Source organism: Hermetia illucens, chromosome 2, assembly GCF_905115235.1.
Source record: "Hermetia illucens chromosome 2, iHerIll2.2.curated.20191125, whole genome shotgun sequence".
Taxonomy (NCBI): Eukaryota; Metazoa; Arthropoda; class Insecta; order Diptera; family Stratiomyidae; genus Hermetia; species Hermetia illucens.
Genome location: NC_051850.1, coordinates 34,589,898 through 34,617,846, shown reverse-complemented (window position 1 = coordinate 34,617,846; position 27,949 = coordinate 34,589,898). Strand labels below are relative to the sequence as shown.

At 42.3% G+C, this 27,949-nt stretch overlaps 1 protein-coding gene across 1 annotated transcript in view; it reads left to right on the top strand.

The window, feature by feature from the left end:
- The window catches only part of LOC119648011 (receptor-type guanylate cyclase Gyc76C-like), a 405,069-nt gene that overhangs the window by 56,559 nt on the left and 320,561 nt on the right, over positions 1-27,949 (top strand). Inside the window, exon 2 of the mRNA XM_038049411.1 lies at positions 15,234-15,887. The gene's annotated coding sequence lies outside the window, so the exon portion shown is untranslated. The remainder of the gene's footprint in view (positions 1-15,233; positions 15,888-27,949) is intronic.

Here is a 27,949-nt window from a genome sequence, read left to right as displayed (position 1 = left end):
CCTCCTACTCTTGTAGGATTATAGTGGCCACAAGTGGAACTTAGAAGTTGACCTTTGGAAAGAGTATATTATTTTAAGTCTTGTTTTTGGCTTCTCCTAGAGGATATCGTAAGAGAAAGGGTAAATTTAGATTCGCTTGTTTTATTTCAAGATCTGGGGGAAAAATATATGTAAATGAGAAATAAAAATCAAAACCTCCTCATTCAACATTGACCGTCAACAAATTCATCTAATTACGAATTTAGCATCCAGAATACAACATTTTAATCAAATATAAAAATTATTTTGAGGATTGGGCAGAGATAAAGGTCATTCGTCAGCATTTATTCGGTAACAGCGTTAGGCATATGTAGATTCCTTTATATAATCAACTGAAGGAAAATTGAGAAGGCCATAAGTCTTCCTGATGTTGGCTTTTGTCACCGATGACGGTGGTGTGTACCTTCAAATTACATATTTCTGTGCTAGCTAGTTAAAAACAAGTCGGGAAACCGGAAGCTGGACGCTTCAGGTACGAAAGGTTTTGTGTATTTCTTAGTACGTAGCACGTAATATATGCATATATTACGTGAGAATATCCATTTTCGGATGACATTGACATTCATAGTCTTGAATTTGCAAAGAAGCGACAACTTTGACGTATTATAACTTTGTTGGTAATAGTGCGATTTCCACCAAACTTGGTAAGATCATGCTTTATGTTATACCCTATATTGCTGCGAAATTTCGTGGTCCTAGCATGAACTTAAGGGGGGTTTTAAAGCGAATTACTAAAAATTATAGTAATATACTATTATTAACTTTATTTGTGCAGATATCAGTGTGGAAGGTATTTCGGAGCCCAGGCACCATATAGTGGCAGCCTCTTGATTTTTTTCAGATTTTTCGGTTGAGTAGTTTCTGAGAATGGCCCCCGTAAAGGAATGGTCACTTTCAACCCCCCGCACTCCCCACCTTTCCAAGAAATGTCAAAACTAAGACCAGCTTCGAAAAGTACTAACCGAGATCTTTAATTTGATACCCCATATGACTATATTTGATGAAAAAAAAAATTTACACCCGCCTTTTGCATGTATGGGGACCCCCCCTTAAATTCGTCGTAAAAGGATGTAATTCACTGTATGCGTGAGCGTTCACAGTTCCCAGCTTTCCACCAAATTTGGTGTCAATCGCTGCAACCGTCTCCGAGAAAAATGCGTGTGACGGACAGACAGACAGACAGTAAACCGATTTTAATAAGGTTTTGTGTTTACACAAAACCTTAAAAATGAGTAGGCAGGAGAGAAGGAGTGGGGGGGGGGGGATTGTTGATAACTTTGTTTTCTCGCCAGCAGGTCCTGGGGGTTCAAAGTGAATACCGGATGATTTGAAGCCCACAGTCAGGGCCCCGCCATGACTTGCACCACGGTACTGGTTTATACTGAGTGCAGGGTTAACGTGGCCTATTTAACACCACTGCACGGACTAAGGGATACGGCACCCGAATTGTTCAGCACTATTCCACGATTGAGCCCGCAAGGGCAGCAACTACAAATAATCGGGCCGAGAGCACATCCTCAAGTAAATTTCCTGGAGCTCCCAAATGGACATCTCAGTTCCCATGGTACCCCGTAACCTCCGGTGAGGCTTCAAGCCTGCAACGGGGCACTTCCGAGAAGTCCCCGTTGCAGGCTCGGACCTGATCACTCTCCTGAAGTATGTGAAAACAATACTCACTGGCTGGACTGCCTCAATAGGTCAATAAAATTATAATAATATCGACGAAGAAACGCAAAATCGCTTAACTCGCTCCCGTCTATGTGTGCAGTGTTTTTCAGATGGTCACCTAGCATTATATAGGGCTATAAGCAAAGGGCTTTTGGATAAACTGGGAGCAAACCGCAGATTGCATCATTTCGAACATGAATAAGCTGTTCGTACTTTACCCTCTCATAAGTCTAATAGTTTTCTAAAAAGGTTGTTGGGGAATTTTGAGTCTACACTGTTCGAAGAACCCTAAAAGATTTGAAGGTCAGGGAAGTATCTCCAGATTTCCCATGAGAATAATAGAAATTTCAATATACGATGCATTTTAGTTAAACAAACTGTGGGCCCAGTGAAAGCGAGCAAAAAAACGAAAACTTTTCGATCGACTTATTCAGTTTCTAAGTGTAATTTCTCGGTGTTTCTAGTGATTAAATTATTTGAAATAATTAAGGCTTGCTTTTTTCTATTCGCTGGTGATATTTATTAATCTTGGAAATATCGATATTTCGGGAACCACTTTTTCTGCCCCTGCGCAAACTTTTTGCAAAGACTTGCAAAATCAATAAAAATTAATAGCACTCCCCAAATTTGTTGACGTGGTGGAAAAACTCAAATCCATGAATGTAAACGTGCACGGAAATGCATTGACAATTGTGCTCCTTTACAGTCAGCTTCGGTGTATTATAGAATCACGTAATATATTTCCTGATTGGACATTCGTCCTCAATAAATTCTAGTCGCTTCTCAAAAATTTGACAAATTTAGCAGCCTTTTAAGTTCGAAAACAAAATCTTATTAAAATCGGTTCACTCTCTGTCTGTCACACACACTCAGAAACGGTTACATCTATTGGCATGAAGTTCAATAGAAAGGTTGGAACTGTCAACCCTCACACATGCGGCGAATTATATTGCTGAACGTTGAACACCTTACACGTAAGAGACCAGTGGAAAAAAATGTTCTTCCGAATATAGTCATGTGTGGTGTCAAATTAAAGATTGCGACTAGGACCAAGTGAAACAAATATTAATTTTTACAGTGGTTGTAAAACATAGCAGTGCGGGGTTCCAAATAGGTCAATTACTTCAAGGACTCGTTCTAAGCAATTACGCAAGCGAAAAATCTGAGAAAATTTATGGTGATCCATGCACATAGAATCTAAGCATCAAAATACCCTTCGTTACGATATCTGCTCAAATAAAGTTAAAAATATGTTATTATATTTTGAAAATTTACTGTTAAATTCCACTTTACCCCAGATCCATAAAATGCAATTAATTAGGATTTAATATGAAGGATTATAGTGGAAAGTTTGATGGAAATCTTACTATTACTAACAAAGTTATAGTAGATCAAAGTTGTATCTTCGGCGTCAAATTATTGCTCCCTGAGGGATAAAATGTCGGTGTCACATCGAATTAAATATCGACTATATTCAGCGTATATACATTACGAGGTATGCATAAATGGAACCTCATGTACCCAAATATTCTTACATAAAAATTCAATAAAACCTCTCATAGTTGAAGCCCTGGGTTTCCGGTTTTCGACAAGCAAATTGAAATCCCAATTTCGCACAAACGATTGAATCGCCTCGACGAATTTATGGATACAACTTCGAAGGGTCCAAAAATCTCGAAAAGATGCTCGTAAACCTCGTGAAGCGTGAAGAAGTGCTGTATTCAGCGGATGCGGATTCGAAGAAAATGTTGATGGTTTTGGTCTCATGGCAATAAATTCTACAGGCTCATCTGGGCTCTTTACGGCTGTGCTTAGCAAAGAAAGTGCCAGTGACATGAAAAGCTAAATCTTGTTCCGCAAAGATTAGGATTTGCACCCCCGACCCGATGTATTTTACTATGTGGGTTGCGAAAAAAGTCACCTTCCTGGCCGTCTACGTGAATGATTTCATAATCCTCTCCACGAGTCTGCCGAAAATTGCAAACTTCTCAAAGGAATTCTCGAGGAGTACCTAGGTTAATTCACGTTCTGTCTCGGGATCGAGATTGGTTACACACTGAGGCAGACGGGCTAAGTCCGAGATTTGATAAACAAATTTGGAATGTACAATTACAGATCACTCCTCCAGAGGAAAACATCGTAAAAAAAACGACAAAGACACTGACTTTCCTCAGAATCAGCGTTGTCCAGATATACAAATTGTCCGACACCCTTGAAAATTCTGGCATTAATGCAAGTACAGACATTGTTATCACTCGCCTGAATGATAGCCTTGATTTTGTTGACATTTGTCTTCAATAATTCGCTTTCTTTTCGAAATTGAAAATCATTTAACCAAGGTGCATGACTCACTGGGAGAGCAGAAGACATCAGCCTAGTTGAGGTGTTTGAAAAGAGATGAAATGGTTTACTGAAATACTCCATGCTACTGTTAAAGAGCTCCAGACTCCACATTCACCTTCCAAATCAATTATCCACTAATAACTATGCTAAACCCGTTTTCTTCCCCAGAATGCCCCTCTTGCGTAGACCTCTACATATACACTTTCTAATAACGTTGCTGAAAGCTTTCTTAAAATCAATGATTTCAAGGGTGTTAATATGGTCGGTACAGAAAGGCACAGCCTGTTCTCTGTCAATCATACCTTCGAGATGTCCTTTGATGCTTTCCATAATTATTCTGGCTAGAAATAGGACAGCAGAGAACACACAAATCTCTCCAATTGTTGCACTAAAAGGGGGCGACCTTCTTCATAATCTTAACGATCATTTCTTCCTTCCACGGCTAGGGAAAGAGCTCGAATGGCGATGCCACGGGAAATCATCAAGCTTGACGGCTTTGTTGAATGCTTTAATGGGAGAGTAGCTGTATCTCCATTGTGACGTTCTTCTTTCACCTCTTGAGATGCTAATCGATGTGAATTAGAAGCCTACCATTTACAACAATCTGCAAGCTCATTCGTGATGAGATATAAGGTTGCAACATCATTGTTATTTATTCAACTTCTGCTTCTTTGACCAACACTGTACTCGCTGTACTTTTCGTAGTTTGTCACGATATTCAAACTCTCACATATAGTGCTCTCCGCCGACGTAAGCTATCAACAGAACTCCCAATTTTTTATGCCTGTCGCTCCAAGCTTCCGTAGTTAGCTAGGTCCTTTTCAAACGTCGCCAATTATTCTAGCATTGCCTGAGGTAAAGGGTTTCTTCATAGTAATCCAGCGTTCATCAATATTCTTGGGTGGGTTGTTCAAAGCTTGTGTCATCTTCGAAACAGAAACAGTTTGCCATTAACAGACTGAAGTCTGATGGTGGTGATGGTGATCGCTAGACCAATTCGAGCGACGTAATCAAAGGAACGTAATCATCAGTTAGTGGTCGCCTTGAAGTTCGATGTCAGCGTTCCGAGGACAACTCAAGTGCGATGTGCCGAAATTCAACCGACCTTATGGGAGGCACCGTTCTCGAAGAAAGTGCTTCAAATGACGTGGTCATGAAGGTTACCGAAACCATTAGTCTTGCTATGATCACCAAATCTGTCCCTTCCCATTACAAGCTCGAGCAAGGTATTTTTAAAAATTAATTTCTAGCTTATAAGAGCGCTTTGTGGTAACTGCAATCGTCAGTCAGTCACTGAACTTCCGTTTTCTATCACTAACTTGCTGAAATTCAAAAATACAGCATCGCAAAAGGGAAAGTAGTTCTGTCCGGAGTTCCACATCTCACTTCACTTAGGCTTAGTTAGTCCAAATGATATCCTCAGAAATTTCGGTAAAGTTGTAAGAAATGAGTATTTCTGGGTCGGGGCCATTGTCGAGTAGTGTGCCCACTTTCCAGAAGCTAATTTTTTTGTTTGTTAGGGCATATCCCAACTCGAAGAACACGAAATTGATGGGAGATATCTGAAGGGGAGGTGGTCTTCAAAAAGAGCAACATTACAAGGTTGGTAACTAAGTTTCAGAAATAAAAAATATTAGCCGAAAATAAATTTTTCAAACCATTTTCTACTACATTTTGTCCCTGCGCTTCGGCTTTGGTGATTGATGCTACTCCCGATCTTTTCAATTGGAAATTACGAGACTTTTACACATATCCTTGATTATCCCTAACTTTTCTCGTACTCGTTACCCAAATGACAGAAAAAAATAGTAGCCGGTTGGTTTGGTTAAAGGTCTGAGTTGAAATTTCAAGTACCAGCTCACTTATAATTCGTTGTGGGCGGGGGCATTATTCTGATGACAGTTCCAAGTGTTTCCTCTGCACATCCTGAACTTCTGAATAAAATCGCTAGTTAACAGCTTGGCCAGAGGGATCAAATTCCTAATGTACATTTTCACGAACATAAAGAAAGGCAGTGATCATCGTCACTAAATTCGACCTCACTTGTCTTGTTTTTCCGACATGACATTTGCTAGGTCTCTGGATCAAAACCATGTCTGCCTACCTTCTTTTTTTGTTGGCTGCGGGAAATCCATCATGGATACGCATCTGGAATCTAGGTCACGCATACCGCACTTTCGCCGACTAAAACCTCTCATAGTTTCTCCACAATCTCCCTGCAGGACCACCGTTTTGGTATTGCTTCATGGTTAACTGTTCACTCTACATGAGCTACCGCTTTTCGTAGTGTTAACATACTTGCAATAGCTTTCCTTTTAAGCCTCTGCTTCTTTTAGCTACTGGTGGATCCGTTTCACTATTATTGCTACCGCCTTCCATGCTATATTTGGTTGCACCATGTACCTTACCAGATTTTCTACAGTTAAACAGCTATTTCGCTCTGTTTCGAGGGTTTTCCTTGAGATTTCAAATCTTGGGCAGGTGAAGAAAACGTGTTCTGGATCTTCGGCTGCACCATCACATGTAAGGCACACAACTCGTGATAAAAATAATCGTCTGCTGTGTTTTTTTCCGTCTATATTTGAAAGTGTTCAGCTAGTGTTCAGCGGTTGCCGTTTTCTGTTCAGTAAAGCACAGTTTGGAGTCGAAAGTTACTCCCAGGTATTTCAGCAATGGCTGAAAGCGAACAACATGTGTACCAATGCAAATTTCAACAGTTTTCTTTTTCCTCTGCTTTGTAAAGAGTACCAATTTCATTTTGCGTTCGGCAAACTTCAGCCTGAAGTTTTCAAAACAAGATTAGATCGTCCGTATAGTATTGTTCGCATAGATCTCTACTTCGTCGAGGTGATTGGATGTTATGATCATCCCAATGTCATCTGCGAATTCAGCAACAAAGGCCAACTTAGGTACTAGGAGTCATAGAATGTTCCATCATACATAAGGTAATATGGACCCAGAACAGACCCCTTCAGAACTCCAGCTGTTATGTCGTACATCTTCGAGCTTTCGTTCAAATCGTAAAATAGCTTCCGCTGTCGGAAGTAGTCGGAGATTATACTTAATATATAGATTTTGCAAGTGAAATTCAAAATTTTCCGAACTAATTTCAGAAATTTCCAACTTAACGTCAGACTTTTGCAAGTCAATTTCAGAATTTTCCATTTCAAATTCAGATTTTTCTATTTCCAATTCAGACTTTTCCATTTCCAGTTCAAAACTTTCTCAATATTTTACTATCAAGTTGTATACCAACTTTTTACCACTGGATAAGAATAGAGCTGGGATTCTTTAAAGAAAATCTAGGCTGCCCATCAATTTTCTACCATTATTTCCTTCCGGCGAATGGACATCGTTACTAGTGCTAGATATCGCCATTTAAAATTTCCCATAAAATATGAACCACTTCTGCGCGCCATCGAAAGTCTTTTGCGCTACTATTACTAACAGCTACAGAGGACGTTGGTATGCCTCAACCGCATGTTGGTGTTAAGGTATCTGCATTTCTAAGTTGAACTAAACAGCTAAGATAGATTTAGCACTATTAATATCTGGAGTACCATCAAGTCCGGTGTCACATTAAACAGAAGCAATGTTATCAAAACAACAACAATTGACCGACTCCTTGGATGCTCTGCCCGTGAAAGAAGATATGAGGAGTGCGATGACCAGTCAGACTGAAAATCTTGACTTCTTTGGTATCTATCTTCAATCTGACTGTGCTTCTCCAAATCAATAGCAATTTGGCCAAGATAAATAAATCGGTTTGAGAGCAAGCTGAATTAGTCGGCGTGGTCGAAGTAAGTGTGGGAAATTGTCATGGTCCAATGAAGTCCTGGAGATCCTTCGGCCAAGCCATTATGAGGAACATCATCAATTATACGAAGAAGTAGTAACAACAATAGAATGCAATCTTGTCGAACTTCGATTAGGACTTTAAATTCGAAAAGTTCCGCAAAGAGTTCGGTTTCAAAGAGCGATCCGCTCCAGCATGTTGCAGTGACTTGCGATTCACAATAGTTAGGACTTCGCCGTATGTTCAAAACCGTGATGGAATGTTCCTTCCACTTATTCAGGTGCTATCACATTGGATGATTATTTTTAATGTTCTTCACCGCGAAGGCAGGCAATGAACCATTGATAATCTCGTTGGAGTCCGATATCAGCGCCTCAGTTCAAGTCCTTATGGTAGGTTCAGTGATACCAGGTGCCTTTAGCGAAGAGGTGGTGAAATTTGCGGAAAACTGCAAACCTCACTCGTGGCCTTGTTTCGCCATCAACTTCCTCTGAACCGCATTGAGTGACTTTATACTCCTCTTCAGAGCTTTCTGAGCATGCCAATATGTTTCTGAGGTAGTTTTAAGAGTTTAATGGCGAAGGATATGTGTAAATATTGTTCCAATCTGCTTTCCCAAATTTGAGTATTACTTTGCTTTCACGAAATTATAATGAACTACGGACAATGGAACATGATGTAGTCCGGTTCAATCTGAAGCAATGCAAAATTTCCGTAATTCTATGTCATGTATTATTTTAATTCTCGGTTTCTGCATCCAATCGATTTCACAAAGCATCGAAATCATCGAGTATATGGACTTAGCTGCAATTTCGAAGTTATTTCGGCCCTCTCCGCTTGCTGGCTGCCATCCCTTGTAGAGTTCCGTTTCAATGGGTTTCCTCAAAATCTTCGTCTTAATTCGCCGTAGGGACTGTGTCTTCCTTTGCTAAAAGTTATTGCGCTTGGAAGCATCACATACTCGAAATATTTGTTGGGACAACTAACTGCGACGCCTTATCTATAGCCGTTCCAGCAAACTTAGGATTCCACCGCAATACCTCCAGAAATGGATCCTGATCGAGTGATCTTGATTACCAACCTGCTTCTGGTCTCTTTACGTTTGGATTTATTGTTCTGGATCGTTTATCAACGGTAATATATGAACATAGCCTAATCGTCGTTATGCTCTTCCCTAACATGATAAGCGAGTCATTTACGAAAGTAAGATCCTGGGCAGAGCCCAGTTCTCCACCCCCAAACATGTTTACTAATGTCGGAACAATGACCAAGGTGATGTTTGGGCAGGAGAACACGTCGAGTAAAATTCTTCCCCTTTCATATGTTTCCCCAGTTCCTTACTCCCTTCTCCACTCTCTGTCTGTCTGTCACACCTCCATCCTTAGTAGGAAACAAAGATCCAGGGACATCAGGAAATTACTTGCATCTTGACGCAAAGCTGGTGTCACATCAAAGACGACATAATGAAGAAATGTATAGTGGTAGTCGCTACATAAAGAACACATAATCCTGTCATATCCACGTTCTAGTCTTTCATTTTTCCTAAAAATTAAAAAGAGCGAGCATGTGCACAAGGGAACTTACATGACATGGCCCATATTCAGAACAGACTAAATGATCCATCACTACATCTTCGCTGTTAAACGACGCTAACAAATTAAACGTCCAAAATCGGTTGGCATCCTTCAACTAAAGCTTCAACCGTTTTCTGAATTTTAACCCATCAGCTGCACTCACACACTTCAATAACCCTAATATTTTGTAACCACTTAATATCAGCATATTTTCACCATGTCAGCATAGCAGGAAATCAGTTACGTGAGCTCCTGCAAGGAGAAAATGATGCCACGTGTATATTCACCCTTAATTACTTATCCTTCCGCTTATTTTCATATTGACGTTGACTGAAATAAGGTTTATTGTATATTAATTGGTTCTATCCTGCAGCCATCCACACTAAACTCCGCGGGGCCCTGTTGTTCTGCAGAAGTTGTCAGAGTACATCATTGTTGAAGATTAACTTTATCAATCTAAAAATATGATTCTCAAATCCTTCTCTGCATAAGTATCTTGGAGAGATATTCTTTTATAAGTGAAATCGTTTCAGAACGTTCACTCATCAACAAGCATCCCACATGTCTAGGATTGCAACTATCTATATTTGCCAGAGTGCACGTTGGGGATGTGCTCCTTTTACAAATCCATTTCTTTACTATTCGCTTCTCGTTACTTGTTGGTTACCTTGGCTGCACTGCAATTATTTAGATTTCAAGGCTCTTATCCCCTGATTCGTTATTCCTTTGTGATCATTTTGTGTCTTTTGTGTAAACCTCTGGAAGGTTGGTTATCTAAGTCAAAAGGATTCAGGAAGTCCTTGCATCATGCGAATAGAAGAAAATGTGATGCTTTATTTGTATTAAATGAGTATTCTACCTCATTTCACCCCCATTATTGCAGATAATACCAAGGGTATTAGTTCCTACTCGCTTCTGCAGTAATTATGGAGACTTTATAAGGACTTCTACTTCTGAGCATCGCTAACTTGGTGGTATTGGTGTAATTACTAAGTCCCTAAATGAATTGATCCATGGAAGCAAGGGTGAAGCGTCAGCACATGCATGTCTGTCGCTGTCAGATATTGTAGGTAATACCCAGAGAGCCTATTGTACGGAATTTTGATTTAGGCAGCTGGTAATCGGATTCCAAAACAATAGTCAATAGATTGATAATAGCCACCCTTTGTTTAACCTAATATAGCAAAAGAGCAAACTTGATGCCTATTAGTTTTATAAGAGACCTTCTAATGGGGAAGTAGATACCAAGGACAAGGACCAACGTGACCGATGTGGACAATGTAAGCAGATATAGGTGTACATATTATTAAATCGGATCAGTGCAGCTTCCACGTTTAGTTGTCTGGTCATCTATTTGTATGTTAACCCAAAATGTAACATTATTAATGTTTCCTGTTCACTCCCTGGATGTGGATGCCCTAAATGTAACATACCCTTGTGAAATTCGGAAGAAAGGTGCAGGATGTAAAGGCATCATTTTGAAAAGGATGCTTATGTATACAGGAAAGTAAAGGGATTCAAATAGAGTATGACGTTTGCGATGGACGAGCTAGTTTGTAGTGTAGTGTCACGACAGGTCCTCAGTTTAAAAGACTACTTCGTAATATCTATTGTTTCTCTGATGAAGGGACGATTAACTCTTAGATTGTAAAGGCAAAAGTGCAATTCGAGTAGGAAATACTGTAACAAAAATCTTCGGAATGTCAATTGTAACTCGCATTGCCCAGAGAGGATACAAAATTGGTACATCAATAGGACGGATATTCAGTTAGAATATTTGGTAACGGATGACTCAAATATCAGTAAGAACAACAACAAACAATCCTGACACGCAGCCGAGACCTCGGACCAGCCCTTTGACCGGCAGTCCATGAGTATCTCTGGATTTTTTGCTCCCTGTACCCTATGAGTCCCACGTAGATGTCGTGATGATGTCGTCAAATTACCACCATTCTCGCAACGGCGCCCGGCTATGTGGTTTACTCAAATGTCAGTAACGACAAGCCATGTCGTTACTGACATAAGCAATTTCCACGCCTTCGTTGCCTCATTGCTAGATCATGTGGCCGACGTCGTTGAAAAACAGTATGACAAGTATGGTGATTTAAAAAGGTAGCTTGTAGCGCATTTCGCAAACACTAACAAGAATAGATTAACCAAAATGTTGACTGAACCCAAATTAGGCGACAAGAAACCCACGGTCCTACTCCGTGAGATGACATCTTTGGTAGGAGACCAACTCTCTAGTGACGCCATTAAGTCTCTTTCGCTTCGCAGACTGCCCGCTCGAATTCGAGTTATACTTACGGTTGCGGATCGAGTTGAAACACCAATGGTGGGTGACATGGCTGACAATATCAGGTATATGTATATATATGAATGTAATTCCTCACCCACAATTTCATCCAGCCACAGGACAGCAAACGGTCACAGGACATGGAATTAATCTTCAATTCAATGATCCCAGCATCCATGTTTGAATACAAGGAAGTTAATCATCATAAATCGCCTGGTTGTGCATGAGAAGGTCCTTGGTGGCAGTGTAATTCTCCTAATGAGGAGATATCTAGGTAGTCTTGAAGCTCTCAGCGGTCTTTACGCCGCAACCCTCCAAGCAAGGTTCTGACTTACAGTCCTCATCACTGGCGGGAAAGTGCGTTTGAACCAGCAGCTCCAAGGTTTCACTAGAAGATTCCGTCCAGGAGCCTTCCTTTTTAAGGAAGGCTGGGCTTTTATGTTCCTTGGACAGAATCTTACCGAGCTTCACTGATTCACTGGTGCTTTCGATGTTATCACAATAGTCCACCCACGGCCGCTTCTTCGTGGTCCTGATGACCTACATGTACTTCCTCAGGCAGTCCTTGTATGGCTGCCAAATATTTATGCTTGAAGAATTCTCCGGTCAGCTTCTTGAAGCTGGAGAGATCATGATTCCACCCCGATGGCAGTGTGTTTTTACTGTACTTAATAGGGCACGAAACTTTAGAGCCGGTATCGATTGCCTTTTCCAGATCCCCGAACTTTGACTCCTGTTCGTCTGTCGTCCCAATCTTACCAATTTGCGCACCGAAGAGTTTGTTCTTAATTACTTGGCCAAACTTTCTCCAGTCCATCCTCCTGGGGTCTCTGGAGACCTCTGCAGCGACATCTAGACTGAAAAGTATCCAACTGTAATTCGAGAAGGATCTCTGGTCAGACATCTCCAGTCCTCTATTCTAACAATCCCATTGTCGGTTGTTAGGGTGATATAAAGGACCTCCTCCCAACCGTCACAGTTCTCCGAGCTGAAGAAATGGAAGGTTGGTGTACTGCCCCTGTTACACACCGATAGGTTTGAAGTAATAATAAAATCAAAGAATGATTCACTTCTCTCGTTGATTTCCAAGCTGCCCAAAGCGTATGCCTTGCGTTGGCGTCGCAGTCTATCAACAGGTTGGCTTTCTTTGTTGCTATGGTGTTCGTCAGATGTCGTAGTTCTTCTGGTGGAGCTGATCGGTCGTGAGCCATGTAAGCCGAAGAAATATCCACGTTCTCTGCCCCCGCCTACTCCATCTTGACCACGACTAGGTTGCTGGAATTCTGATCCGGACACAGAAAAGCGTGCAGACTCTTCCTCGAGAGAATACATGATGTAGGTCTGTCCTGATCAGCGTCTCCTCTGCTGTGGAATAAATTAAAATATTTGCTTTGGAGATTTATCTGCGTTACCCTCAGCATGATCTGCTTGCGTGGGGGGTTTGTCAGTCCCCGTCGGACCGTCGATCATCATCTCCTCCAACAGCTCGTTGGCGGCGTCGATTGGTTCTAGGTCGTCATTCCGTTTTGCAGACCGGAACACTTTTACCTTTGCATTCCTGACTCCGAACCGCACTTTATAGTCGACCTTTTCCAGTGCCCCCAGGCACTCTTCGTTTATATGGAGTAGAAAAGTTTGGCTGTTTGTCTGGGGTTCCTCCTCGTTGATAACTGGCCAGTCGTCCATGGGAATTTTGAGGTTTTGAAGGCGCAGGGATTGGACGAGCTTGTCTTTATCCATACGGATCTTCGGAAACCTGGGAATCTCGTCGAAAGGGATGACATTGAGTTTTACGCCCTCCCAGGCGTCGCTGATTTTAGCAACGCACGAACCGAGAAAGTCCCTAGAAATTTGTTCCTCGCAAGCTATAACGTGGAACCCACGGACCACCTGAGAGGAATCCAAGCAGGGGATGAATCCCGTGTGTTTGCCTTCGGTATCCTGGCCTTAACACTGGTCCACATTTCTGGCGCTAGTTTGCCGCTAGCAGAACTACCATCCGCCAGCGCCACACGTAAATGGCCCCTGGCCAGATGTTGTTTGGCGTCTGAGCTCTTGCCCACTCTGCACCGCTTGCGATCTTGCTCGACCTCATCTTGCGATCGATTGCGTTTGAGAGCGATGGGTTTTGCCTTCTGCTCGTCTGCCATGCGTTTGCTGTTGTATTCCTCAACAATCGCCTAGTATTCAGCGAGGTCTTCTTCATCCCGCTCGTCGATAGTACCGGGCTCCGTATTCTTAGCAATCTTGCTGAGAATATGCATGGCCTTCTGGTACTGGCCCTTAAGCAGGACACAAGTAGATCTTCACTTTTTAATGGGCTTCCGGCGACCGACGTTCTTGTCGGTTTTCACTTTTGAGGGATTCCCCGACGTCGAGGGTTTCGGGTTAGAAGTACCGTGTCTGGTATTCGCTACACCCAGTTTGACGGCAGTGGATTCCAGACTGGAAACCACTAGTCCCTCTGCCGCCTCGCTCCGAGAGATCCCTGCGGTTGGTTTCAGGACAGCGTTGTTACGGCTGGCGCCGAGTGTACTGCTCCCGATGGCTACTGTCTCCTGGCTGGATGCAGGGAGGATGATCCCTGGGCTGTTGCTTCGGTCCATCATCCCGCCAGATCTGCTTGTCCCTAACACACGACCAGCAGACAAGCAGATCCTCGTCAGTTGGACGAGCCTACTCCCAGCCCAGCCCTACACACTCTTGGCCCGTCCGAAGACGGTTGCCAGCTTCCACCTCGAGGGCTTGCCGAATTATGCAACTTCAACCTGAAGCATAATCAGACCACGCCGCCGTGAGAAACAAATTTTTCGTGATATTTTGATGAAAGGAAGACGAAATAGTCGCACCTGAGACACACATTCCTAATTGTTTTTTAATTAGGTTAGGTTCAAGAAGCTAATCTGCCACTTTAGTATGATAAAATATAAAATTTTACAAGGCAATCTTCCCAAGCAGTGTTTTGCGACGAGAGTCTTTTCCGATAGTCCGTTCATAAGTTCATAAGTCGTTGGCGGTCATTTTTGCAGCTAATGTCTGGACTTTACATCCAGTTGACGGTAAAGGCAGCAATAGCATAAAAACAATAGCAAAGAAATAGAATGTAAACAGATTTGGTTGAAAATGAATGAGTTTAGGGAACCAGTTGGATTTAAGCTTTTAACGTATATAATTGGAAAGGACAAGGTTACTTCAGCTGATTAAGAGACCTAGTTGGAAGTCTAAGCTGAGAAAATTTGATCAAAGCATCAAGTCTGTAGACTTAAGATTTTTTTGCAGTGTTTGCTTCGCGAATTTCAAGAACTTTGTTTAACCTTGAGATTTATTGGTCAGCTTAGGATCCACAATACCAACAATGTTGGTATCACAGATAAAAGCAATGTAAATGTCAAATAAATCTCCAATCAGAGCCCTAGAAATCCACCCATTTTAAAAGAACCTTGAGTCCAACCGAATATTAATTGATATCCATTTATCATCAAATATTTAACTGATAGTCTCCTTTATTTCTTTCCAGATTTTCCGATCAATAGATACATCTCAGTAAAACGACTGGAAATCCTTTGGAACTAATCCCGTTTTGAAATAATTTAAATGAACATTTGCCATTCCAATGTGACCATAGTAAAATCTACATTACGACTAGAAAATTTCAGAAAAGAACGATACGTAAAACTAGTGGCAGTGAAGTTGGCACCAACGGAAAATATCTAATAAAATTCTCCATTTTAGATTCAATTCGAAATTAAATAGAATTTTACGATCATATTCTATCCGCCAAAATCATCATTAAAATTCGACGATATTTACAAAAATTACATCAATAAAAGTCGGTTTTTTTCCAATCGCCTGAAAACTTTTGGGTTTCGGTTTAAATATTTTTTCCGGTATAGATTTCATGCATCATTTGGTGTCGTTTTAAAATTTAAATTTCCCGAAAAAAATCTTTTCCTCGTATCTAAAGTTCATCGTATGTATCTTGTGTTAAGTTGGGCTTCAGCAAGTGATACAGTAGAAAGCAGTGGGTGTTTGTGAATGTGAAAATCACTTTTTTCAATTTCTTCTTTTCGATCGTGTTTTGCGTGAGTTTCAAGGAAGATTGATGGATTAAATTTCGTTGCAAGGAGAAACGAGCGAAGCGAAAATTCACCGATTGGGACATTAACACATGGTAAGTTGATTTTCCGTTGAGTTTTCTGCCTAAATAATTCAATAGTGCGAGGTTCGCCAAGTAATGGAGAATGAAATTTGCGTGACTGTATTCCAGATGTCTCCCATCTCCCAGTGAAAGTTTACATTTTCACTTTGCTAAAAGGTTCGCGGGATTAGAAAGGAAAAGGATTCAAAAGGTTACCACCACAAGCAATGTGTCTTGTATCCCTCAAAGAACTCCTTTCGTTGTCACCGGAGCTTTTCCAACGCTGTGACCATGCATAGAAGCCACACAATTTCCCAGTGGAGAGATGGGAAGCTTACCTTTGATAACTTAAAGTCACATAAAGGACCATTATATCCTTTTGCTCTCTCGTTGCTTTTTATTGAATGGCTCCAATGCAAATGCGATAAACGAGGGAATGTAAATTCTCAGAAACGGCTGCGTTGAAATTCCTTTGGATTATTGAAAGGGCCGTAAAGAAACCTCACGTCTAATAAACCTAAAGAACTGAGCAAATCCCTTTGGAGAGAAGCTGAAAGAGGCTTTCCTCCAATTCAATTTGAGTAATTCAACTTTAATGCGACAAAATATATGGGAGTAACCTTTCTGTGAATGACTTCATTGTATGTGTTCTGGCAATAGAGATTAGACATACGCAGGCAGCAGATACGTTGGGAGCCATCATGACTTTTTCATGGAGTCAGCACATTTCTGGAGATCATCAAAATGTCTTTGCGTCTCGAAAGGTATGACAATATTGACATGAAATGGTTATTACGTGGAGCTTTGCCAAATTGTGTGTACGTCTGAGCGGGTACTGTTTGGCATACTATGGCTATATTAGTACAACAGTAGCTATATAGAAAAATCTGTCGTCCTTCTTTGGAATTCATTTCACAAGACGTTTCACTTGGGTGATGAACGTAGGACTCAACAATAGAAATGGCAAACTGTTGAATAATGTACAACAACCTTATGAGCTATGACTTATTCGAGATGTCTTCAATGTCATCATACACGAGTACGAAAAGGACTCGCATTTATTATGCAATTCAGAAGAAATACGCCTATGTACAAATATCTTTTTGTAAGGCAAGATTGGCTGATTTTTTTTTTATTGTAAACAAGGTTATTATTCGAGCTCTCAATGGTTCCGAGAAAATATCCTTTTTCCAATTTTTATGACGTGCACACACAGCTGCCAATGTCCTGTTGAGAACAGAAGCCATATAGGTTTTGAACGCATGTTCCAGGTTTTTCCAAATTTCATATTAATCTTTAAAATATTCTGCTCCGCTCTCGAAAGGATTTGGACGAGTAAACAATGACACAAAGCTGGTTTTGCCCCTGGGATTTCGTTTTTGTTCATTTTCGCTTGTTGTTTCTGGAGGAAATGCAGGAAATGAATTCGTTGGTATCAGCAATGTTGTTATTATTTCGGAAAAGGAAGGTTTGAAAGTTTCCCCATTTTACAAATATGTATAAAAGTTTTTGGGTTCCTGGTGGTCAGGATAATGGTGGTGGAACTGTATCATTCCAGTATGCTTGAAAATACCTTTATGAGTATTCTGGACAGGTTTGGCCTTACGACGAAAATTTAAATGAAAAAAAGTGAAAATGGAAAAGCAATTATTTAAATGTGTCTTGAAAATGTTTTGTGTCCCTCAAATGTTTTCCGGAATGATGAAAATGAAGTCGTGAGTATTTTCGGGCTGCTTTCGATATCGCCTTTCTTCTTCGGATAGACGCATGCCGTACCTTGTCAGAGTTCACTGGTAAATTTCCGTTAATTTTCAAAAAAATGCTGCTGAAGCGTACCGCAAGAATTATTGGATGAAGATGTATAGAAGTCGAACCCTAGGAAATTACTTGAGTTAAATGTTGACAGATCGGGAGGGAGGGGGGGAATCGGGTACCAAATTAAATGAATTGACTCGAAAAACGTGGTGACGTGACATCTGCTGATGATTTAAAATGGATATGAAAAAATTGGGTGATGCCAGCTGAACTAGGTTCATTGACCCCAAAAGTTATGTTGAGATCAGAGGAGTTTAACCTACCATGAATTCTTTAAACCTTCCAAAGAAATCCACCACCAAGTTTAGTAGAAACAGTCCGTGCAATTTATCGGCTAAAAAATCATAAGTCGCCAAGAGCCGATGGAATTACAGCCGAACTGGTTAAATATGGAGGCGACCAGCTACGCCAAGTGGTTCACCAACTTGTGCTCAAAGTATGAGACAGTGTCAATGCCTGACGATTGGCAACGAGGTATTATCTGTCTCATACATAAAAAGGGAGATATCACACAGTGCATTAATTATAGAGGTATCACGTTGCTGAGTACCATCTATAAGATATTCTCCAGAACATCATTGGCTCAGATCAAAGAGGCTTCACTCCTGGCAAATCAGAACCAGATCAGATTTTCTCTATGCGGCAAGCGATGGAAAAACTGTTGGAATATGGACAACAGTTGCACCACTTATTCATCGACTTTAAAGCCGCCTATGATAGCGTAGTCAGGGTAAAACTGTACACGGCCATGAGAGAATTCGGTATCCCGACGAAATTAATAAGACTGACTAGACTGACCCTGACCAATGTGCGAGACCAGATAAAAGCAGCAGGATCACTCTCAAGACCATTCGACATCAACAACTGTCTACGACAAGGAGATGCCCTATCATGCGTCCTCTTTAACCTGGTCCTCGAGAAAGTGATCCGTGATGCTGAGGTAAATGCAAGAGGTACGATTCTCTTTAAGTCCACCCAACTACTGGAATATGCTGACAATATCGACATCATGGGAAGAACGACCCGAGACGTACAAACTGCCTTCATCCAGATCGAGCAGGCCGCGATGGGCGCGAGATCTTGGGCTGCTCATCAATGAAGACAAGACAAAATATATGGTGGCAACGTTAGTACCGAAAACAAACCAACCAACAACATCAAACATCAAACCGCACTGGTCAAACAGGAAGAATAAGGATAGGAGAATACAACTTTGAGACCGTTGACAATTTCTCCTGTCTAGGGCCGAAAATCACAACCGATAACAGCTACGATGATGAAATCCACGCACGGTTGTTGTCAGTCAACAGAGCCTATTTTAGCTTACAAAAACTGTTCCGCTCGAAACGTCTCACCAATGAGGTCAAAGCTCTTACTGTACAAGACAATGATTTTGCCAGTCCTCATGTATTCTTCGGAGCCTTGGATTCTTAGCAAGACTAATTGCGAACTCTTGGCCGCGTTCGAGAGAATAATTCTCTGAAGAATTTTTGACCCCCTACATGAGGATGGACGTTTCCGTAGCCTACATAACGACGAAATCTATGAGCGATACTACGACCGTCAGGTTGTAGATAAAATCCGGCTCAATAGGTTACGGTGAGCGGGTCACTTAATCCATATGGATGAGGATGATCGCACCCGGAAAGTCTATAAGGGCAATATCTATGGTAGAAAAAGAAGACGAGGCAGACCCTGCCTAAGATGGAGCGATGGCGTAGGCCAGGACGCCAGGCAGCTTTTAGGGATATCGAATTGGTGGACCTCGGCGCAAATCCGGGATGTCTGGAGTTCCTTATTAAGGCAGGCTAGCCAGGATATCGGTTGTTGCGTCGTTGATGATGAAAGCAATCACTGACGCTTGTTATCCACTACAACTAATAATTCGACTGGATTTTTATCATCGTGGAATCTGTTTACTATGTTGTCGCTTTCGACATTGTATAATTGAAATGGAGTAATTATTTAGGTAAATAAAAAACTTTGTTTAAAAGAGCGAAAGCTTATTCCCATATCAAATGTTGTTATATTATATAAACTTAAGGTAATGGACTCAGTAAAATAAAATGAATGGATCGACACTCTATCCGATCTCTCCAGGCAGCAGGTCCTACAGCAAGTCGACCAGGAAAAAGCACAGAAACTTGTTATCCTGGAAGAACGTTCCTTCATTTACCGTGGTCGACACGGCGCAATAGACTGACTACTGCACAAAAATTAACAAGGGTTCCTAATATAGAGGTTAGGATGCAAGTGAATTGGACCAGGAAACCATAAAAACCAGCAAAATTTAAGTCTGCACACTAAACATGGGTGGATTTACCAACAAAAGGAATCAACTTGCCATAGCTCTGTGGATCAAAATTATTGTATTGACTAGTCGACATCTACTTAATCAGGATATGAAGCACTTCTATTGGATTAGCGACAAAAACAGTTACGTCCTGATGGTTTAACGTGACCACCGGTCACGTGAATTCAGCTCCAAGGTCTTGTTAAAGCACGGAAACTGGGTAGCTGGAGGGAGAATGCTAGCATCTCCGAAGTAACCTTCAAAAGGTTATACGAAGAATTGAATAGAGTCTCACAGACAGCTGTGCCTTGTGACTAATATGAATACTTCAGGAACTGTCTACAAAGTTGTAGTGAAGAAGATACATGGACAAAACTCACCAAAAATAAAGCGCCGTCGGCTCTTGACGCAAATAATTGCAGCTTTGTCTCCCCAGTAGATGAAGGGTTAACCTCAGCTAACGATTCTGACGTCTTTTCGGTTCCTGGGATTACTGAGGAGATATACGAACTTATAGGAAATGACAACGCTACGGGATTTGAAGGAATTCCTAAGTTGGCTATTTCGACGAGGTGCGAGGAGTTCATAACACATCTTTAATTGCGCAACGTGGAATAAGTGTTTGCCATGAGGTGGAAGGAACAGAAGTTGGTTTTGATAGCGAGACTTTAAAAACTACCTCTTTACCGTATGTTGTAGAGGCTGTGGGCAATATGTGGGGGAAGGTAATAAGGAAGAGGCTGGTTCTTTTATTGAATCAGCGGAAGGTTCATAAGAGCGCCACGATGGGTTTCGGCGAGCTCATTCTTGGCGTTGGCCGGGTTAGGTCTGACATTGTTGTGCAACAGGCAAGTGTTGTTTTGTTTGTCAACAAATCCCTGGTTCTATTCAGAACCGCCTTCCCATTTTTTTTTGTTGAGTCATATATTCAATCAAAATTATACGTTTATTGTTCCAAAACACAGATGCAATAATTTCTTTTTTGGCTGAAATTCTGACTTTGAACCTTTTTGGTGGAGGAAAAGGTGTGACGTCTTTCGTGCAGTGAGCAACCCATGTTTCATTTCTAGCAACAGCGGAGTGAAGCAAATTATCATTTTTCAGTTTGTAGTGCGCCAAAAACCCTTTAGAGATCTGCATTCAATTCAACGTGTTCTATCAGCCGCTTTGGGACCCATCTCGCGAACTGTTTGCGATATCCAATGATTTCCGTCAAAATTGAAAGTCTTCCGCCCGTCTGATGGTTATGTACGGAAATATGGCCGGCTTTAGACTCGCGATACCGCTCGTATACATTTGTACGATTCATAATTCCATAGTCATAAAGAGTATCAACTTGATTCAAAATCTCAACTAGGATTCTACCCTTCAAAATGAGGTGGCTGGTGATGTACTAACATGTCAAAAAAATCATTCCCTACGATCGTCAAAGCTCCGGAACACTTTCTGGAGGTGTTCGTATATGGAATTAAAATCATGCGTGTCCTGAAATCATGATGACGAAGGTTCAAACTGGACGAATAGAGAGAGATGCTGTTCATTACCTCTCATCTCAAAATAGATTCATTAGATATTTGAAATTGAGACACTCAGTCCACACGCAAGAAAAGATAGCTAAAATGTGGACGATGAAGCCAAAATATAGCCGCAGACTACTTCCTGCCGGGGGAGGGGGGTTACAAGCGACACCTCTCGGGAACAATGAAAAAAGCAACGAATCAGAGGAAGCGAGCAGAATACCGACCAATTGCACTGATAGTGCTCAGCGCATATAGGGCATTATCGGATGAGAATGACTCCAATGGATGCTTAACGAACGAAGTCCAATTCTATTATACTACGGGAGAAAGAAATCTAATGAATTCGAAGTGACTGCGAACTTCCAAAAGATTACTCCCAAAAATGTTGCCGGTCTCATATATATTGAAATGAGAGGAGCGGAGACATAGAGCATTAAATTTCCGCCTCAGAGAGGTCCTTATGCAACATGTTGGTTACAAAAGAAAATGTTTGCATAATTTCGGATTATAACGTCTCCCGACTTACCAAACGAACTGGTAGGTCATGGATGAGATGGAGTTTAAGCGACACTTTCGAAGTAAATACGGGACTTCACAATCTAGAGGAGGATATACTGAGGTCACCAGAAATTGGTTTGAGTTTGAACAGTATGAGGGTCGTGTGACTTGAATGTGCTGATGTAGACTAGCACATTCGCCGCAACTCAGTGTTACATTAGATTTTTAATGCAGTGTATCTCCATCCTGTATGAAACCAGCATTTCTCCTTGACCTTTTTTAATAAAAAAGCTTTGACCGCTCTTATTGATTAAACGCCCACGTTTCGTTATCTTAGCATAATATTGGCCTTATTATTGTCTTTTAGACGCAAAGTAATCACCCTCCTGTGTATACAGCCAGATGATATTGCTAAGGGGCGATACACCTTATTTGTTGGTTAGGTTCCAATTTCGACTTTGTCGTACTCATTTCAGATTAGATACTGGAGCTATGTACAATGAATGTCTTTTCTTTACTGCGTAGTATTTTTAGTTTTGTTTTCACTAATCCGTTATTTGCCTTGTTTCTCTACGAGGGGGTTAGCTGTGTTTGCGAGATCTGTTCAACAAATACTAGCTGAGGGCCAAAATTATCAGTTAATTTTTCGAGGTGGTTGGGGAGAGATGATTGGATTAACAAAATAATGAAATGTCAGTTGTTGTGCCGTGCAGTGACTTTCCAACTGACTGCACTAGACCTTTAGAATATGGATTTCCCAGAACCACAAAATACAACCGGTACTTAACGGAGTAATTCTCAAAAGTGTACTCCATTCTTCGACGATTGCAGCCACTTTCTGAACCATTTCCACGCGGGCATCATTGTCGTTATTCGGTAACAGAGAAGCAGGAAGTGCGGCTAGCGAAGTCGCCCTGTCAGCAAGGCTTCCAATGGAGGATCGTTTGGTTTCTGCAATGTATTTTCTATCATCCCTGTCTGAGTGAAGCATCTACTTTTGCTTATATTCATTATCGTGTGTCACTTTGGAAAATTCCCTTAAGATGGTAGACTTCTTTGGAATCCCGTCGAACATACGCACAGCTCGACAGGTAGCAAAAAAGCTGATAATCTGTGTCCATCGTCTAGCATAGATCCAATAAAGAGCATGCCGAACGAAAAGGAGGTGCGACTATATTCAGGACCGCCACCTATATTTGTGCTATCAGATCAAGGAAAACCAAAAATTTAAGTGAGTCAGTATAAATCGCTTACGTTCACGCAAATTAAATTCAAACAGAGCAAACTAAAAACCTCCTCCCAATTCCCAAAAAAACTTGCGGAGGGACAAAAAGTGGTACTAGATGAAGGCGTAATCCATAAAAGAGCGGTGGCCCGCCGTGCATTAAATGGTGACGATTTCGTGAGAAAAAAGAAGAAATGATCTCTCTTGCGCGTTTATCAACCATTACGGTCCCTACGGATCACCAAGCCAAGTAAACGGTTCGGAATAACGATGACCAAATGAAGATCCGCCTCTACCATAAGTTTCTCGACGATAAAACGCTAGAAAATTGGGAAATTTACAAGAATCTCAAGCGGGAAGCAAAGGTCATCGCTATTACTCGAGCAAAGGTCTTTACCATAAACTGGACATTCGGGATAGCGGGAGAGATTTTCATCAACTTGTCAAAAGCCAACACCAACGCACACCAGATGTCGAACAGCAGAACTTTACTTACCGACCTATGAGCCCCTATGCATGGATGGCGAGAATATTTCAAGCAGATTTAAAGGGAAGAATTTGTTCATTCTCCACTTTCAGAAGAACTGTCGACATTTGGAACAATTCCATCCATCAACGTGACTGGAGTCGAGGAAGTAATAAAACGAATTAAATCGGGGAAAGCAACAGGACCTAATGATATCGAATAGCTGAGATCCCACACTGTGGCTCAGTGAATTCTTTAATCGGGTCATTGACAATGGTAGAATACCATCTGACGAGCAAGAAAGCATCACCGTTACAATATGAAAAACTAAAGGTACTTCAGCAGAATGTTCCCGTCCGGCCCGGTTCCTGTCCAATACCATGATGATTTTTTAACGTAACGTTCGTTTAACCTCGAATCAAGCCGGATCTGCTGAGAGCTGCGAATTACTGATGCAATATACACTTCGGGGTTACTAATGGGGAAACACCGCGAGAAGCATCCCCTTTCAATACATTGCATTTCTGGGTGTAGACAAATCATTTGACCGTGTCCCACATTTATTTGGTATGCTCAGCGGCAACACCTAGTACCTGAAGAACTTATGCGCTATGTTAAATTTCTCTATCACGATCCGAAAAGTTCGAAGTGTTGCTGGTATATCAATACCGCTTTGTCTCTCTGTCGGTATTCATCAAAGAAGCGTCCTCTGACCACTCCTTTCTGTTCAGACACTGTCACACGGAACAGCTAACGTCAAGCGGCGTTTCATAGCAAAGCTGATATCGAGAAATTTGTTCAAAAATGGAATGATCGCGTCATGCAACACGGTCTCAGATTGAAGCTAAATAAAACTGAATTTTTGACGAGCGATCCCCATGAAACAGGCACAATCACTGTCAGCGGCAGTGACCTTTGGAGCAGGAGGTGAGGTGGAAATCTTCAAAAGGCACTGCCCTGGGGATTCCTACCCACCCCCAACTCCCTACAACCCCCGTGGAACCACCGTACGGTATTGCATCACAGGGCGGAGTCAGCTCATTTTAGCTTCGTCCCCTTTCGTCTCTACGCGGCGTACGTAACCGCGCTTTTCTAATCTCCTCTGCCTTTCGCAGTTTGCTCTGGATAGATGCGACCATGGAGCTGATCGCATCCCAGTCTTCCTGACATGTTGGCATTCTTCGCACCAGATTCTCTGGTACAAGCACCTCTCCTAGAGCCTCCTCTAGGTTCTTCCTTCCCTCCACAAACCTTGGACAGTGGAAGAATAATGCTCTGGGTCCTCTGGGACTCTCTCGCAGTTTGGACAGCCGGGTGAGCTATCTAGTTTAAACAGGTACTGGCGATATCCTCCATGCCCCGTGAGAAATTGAGTAAGATTGTAATTAATCTCACCGTGCCGTCTCTCCTACCACTCTTTGATGACAGGGATGAGCCTGTGTGTCCACCGACCCTTTCCCGAGCGTTCCCAACGCTCTTGCCATCTATTTAGCGATCTTTCCCTTTCGGCGTTCTTCGTCTGCGATAAAGGAGACATAGACTTCGCATTATATATATTCGTCATCTCATCTGCCAAGATGTCAATGGGCATCATTCCAGAAATGACGAATGCTGCATCATCTGAGACAGTCGTGAATGCCGAGCACACTCTTAGGGCTGTTCTTCTGTCGACTGAACTCAGTTTGTCACCGTTAAATGTAATCTGCAATGCCTTTCCCCAAACTGGAGTTGCATAGAGCAGGATCGAACTCACTAACCTAGCTATAAGCAACCTGGAAGCATGCCGTGGCCCTCCCACGTTCGGCATTATTCTTGCCAGCGCCACACTCGCAGTGGACGCTTTGTCATAGACATACCGCACTTGTACCTTAAAGCTAAGCTTCCCATCTATCATCACTCCCAAGTATTTGATCGCAGGCTTGGAAGTGATGATATAATTCCCAATTTGAATACGGCAAAATTTCTTTTACGGCGCTTGGTGATAAGGACCGCTTCCGTTTTTTCCTCCGCAAGTGTCAGACCAGAACTCTCCAACCAACCCTTAACAGCACTGATCGCTTCGCATGAGTATAGCTCAGCATCTTCGAGATGCTTTGCAACAACAACCAGTGCTATATCATCGGCGTAGCCCACCACCGTGGCTTCCTCCGGAAGGGGAAGATTAAGAACATCGTCGTACATGATGTTCCACAGCAGTGGGCCCAGTACGGAGCCCTGTGGGACACCCACGAAGACAACGTACTCTTGGGGTCCGTCATCGGTGTCATACCAAAGCCTCCGTTCTTGTAAATAGCTGTTGATAATAGCTTCAAGATAAGCGGGAACACCAATCTTCGCCAGAGATTAGGTTCCAATTGGCCGAATTGAATGCATTTCTCACATCCAGGGTCACCACTATGCAATATTTGCTAGTACTGCCCCTACCGTGGATTGGATCTTCGGGCAAGCCAGTAACCACTTTGATGGCATCAATGGTCGATCTGGCTTTACGGAATCCATACTGCCGATCTGAGAGACCTCCCTGGCTCTCAACAACCGGGAGTAATCTATTATAGATTACTCGCTTTAGCATTTTTCCCACAGTGTCCCAAAGACAAATAGGTCTGTAAGAGGTTGGCTCACCTGGTGCTTTGCCAGCCTTAGACAGTAGCACCAACTTCTGTCGTTTCCATGATGCAGGAAATATCCCCCAGAGATGCACGCTTCGACCAACTCAGCGAACATGTCCGGTCTGAATTTCACGGCAAGCTTAAGGGCCTTATTTGGCACGCCATCCAGACCCGGAGCTTTATTATCTCCTATCCTCTATCGTTCACAGGTCGCTGGAAGCTGTCTATGCCCTCCTCTTGCTGAGGGAATAACCCCTGGATAATTTTTAACAAGAGTGTAGGACACCTGATCTGCGGAGATGATCGGCCTCTGAATCGCCCCATCACGATTCTATAGGCGCTCCCCCACGGGTTTACGTCCGCTTCTAAACAGAGCTCCTTAAAGCATTCCCTCTTGCTCCGTTGGATGGCGAGCTTGAGGGTTTTGCGGGCTTCCTTATAGGCGCGTTCTTTTTGCCCTTGATCGATCCTGCCTACCGCTCTTCTGGCTCGGTGACAGGCTGATCGAAGGCTAGCCAGTTCAGCATTCCACCAGTAGTTTGATCTTCTACTGGAGAATGAGCACCTCCTCGGCATGGACGCGTCACACGCTTCGGCGATGCATTGGACCACATGGGCAGCTCTTTCCGTAGAGGCGCCTGCTTTATTAGGTTGGTCTATCCACACCTCCATGAAGATCTGCTCATCCAGAGCCTTAGCGGACCAGCTTGACATCTTTCTCGGTTTCGGGCATGATGATCTTATGCCCGGTGACTCCACCCATAGCCCAAAGAGTCCGGTGATCGCTGTGGGTGTAGTGGTTGGGGACACACCAAGTCATACTACGTGCCAGTGCAGGGCTGACAAAAGTTAGGTCTACGATTGAGGTAGACCCCCCTTTCCGGAAGTGTTTACACATCCTTCGTTGGCCAGAACGACATCCAACTGTGCGAAAGTGTCTAATAGACTGCGGCCCCTTGCATTTGTCTCTCCCCACTCACGGGCCCAAGCATTGAAGTCACCAGCAATCACCCTTGGACTACGAACCCTTGCGTCGAGAACAAGGTTGTCAAGCATTTCCTCGAATTCGGACTGTGTCAGGCTTGATGGGGCGTAACAGCCAGCGGCAGTAACCTGTCTAAAAGTGAGCGGGTCAATGCTATCAGCTAATGGAGAACTGCACTTTTGAAATTGCTTCACGGACTACCACAACCTGAAAGAGATGATGTTCTTTGTGATCGGCATATCAATAAAGGTCTCAAATTGAAAATTTACCACTTTGTCAACCGTCCTGACGCCTTCTATGGTTCTGAGTGTTGGCCGACTATAAAAGACAATGGACTGTGCCCTGGATATCCTTGCTTGTTATGGGGTTGCACTCATCGTGGAAGTATATTTGATGGTATGGGCATGCCATTCGCACTAAGGAGAATTTACTTGACTAGATTAGTCTAAACATCGAAGTCGATGAGAAACGCCTAAAAGGCCGGCCAAAATGATGGAAACTTGACAAGCTAGATGGTGATTTGCGGGACGTTCAGCTTCATGCTTGCAGTCAAGCCGCTTATTATTCCTACCTTTTTTACGAATTTAGTGGCTTTCCAGGGTTTTTTTTTGCCGTGATTTTTGGTGATGAAGTCATGAATGAAGTGCATCTAACTACAAGTCGGAACCCATCAAACCTAAAGCA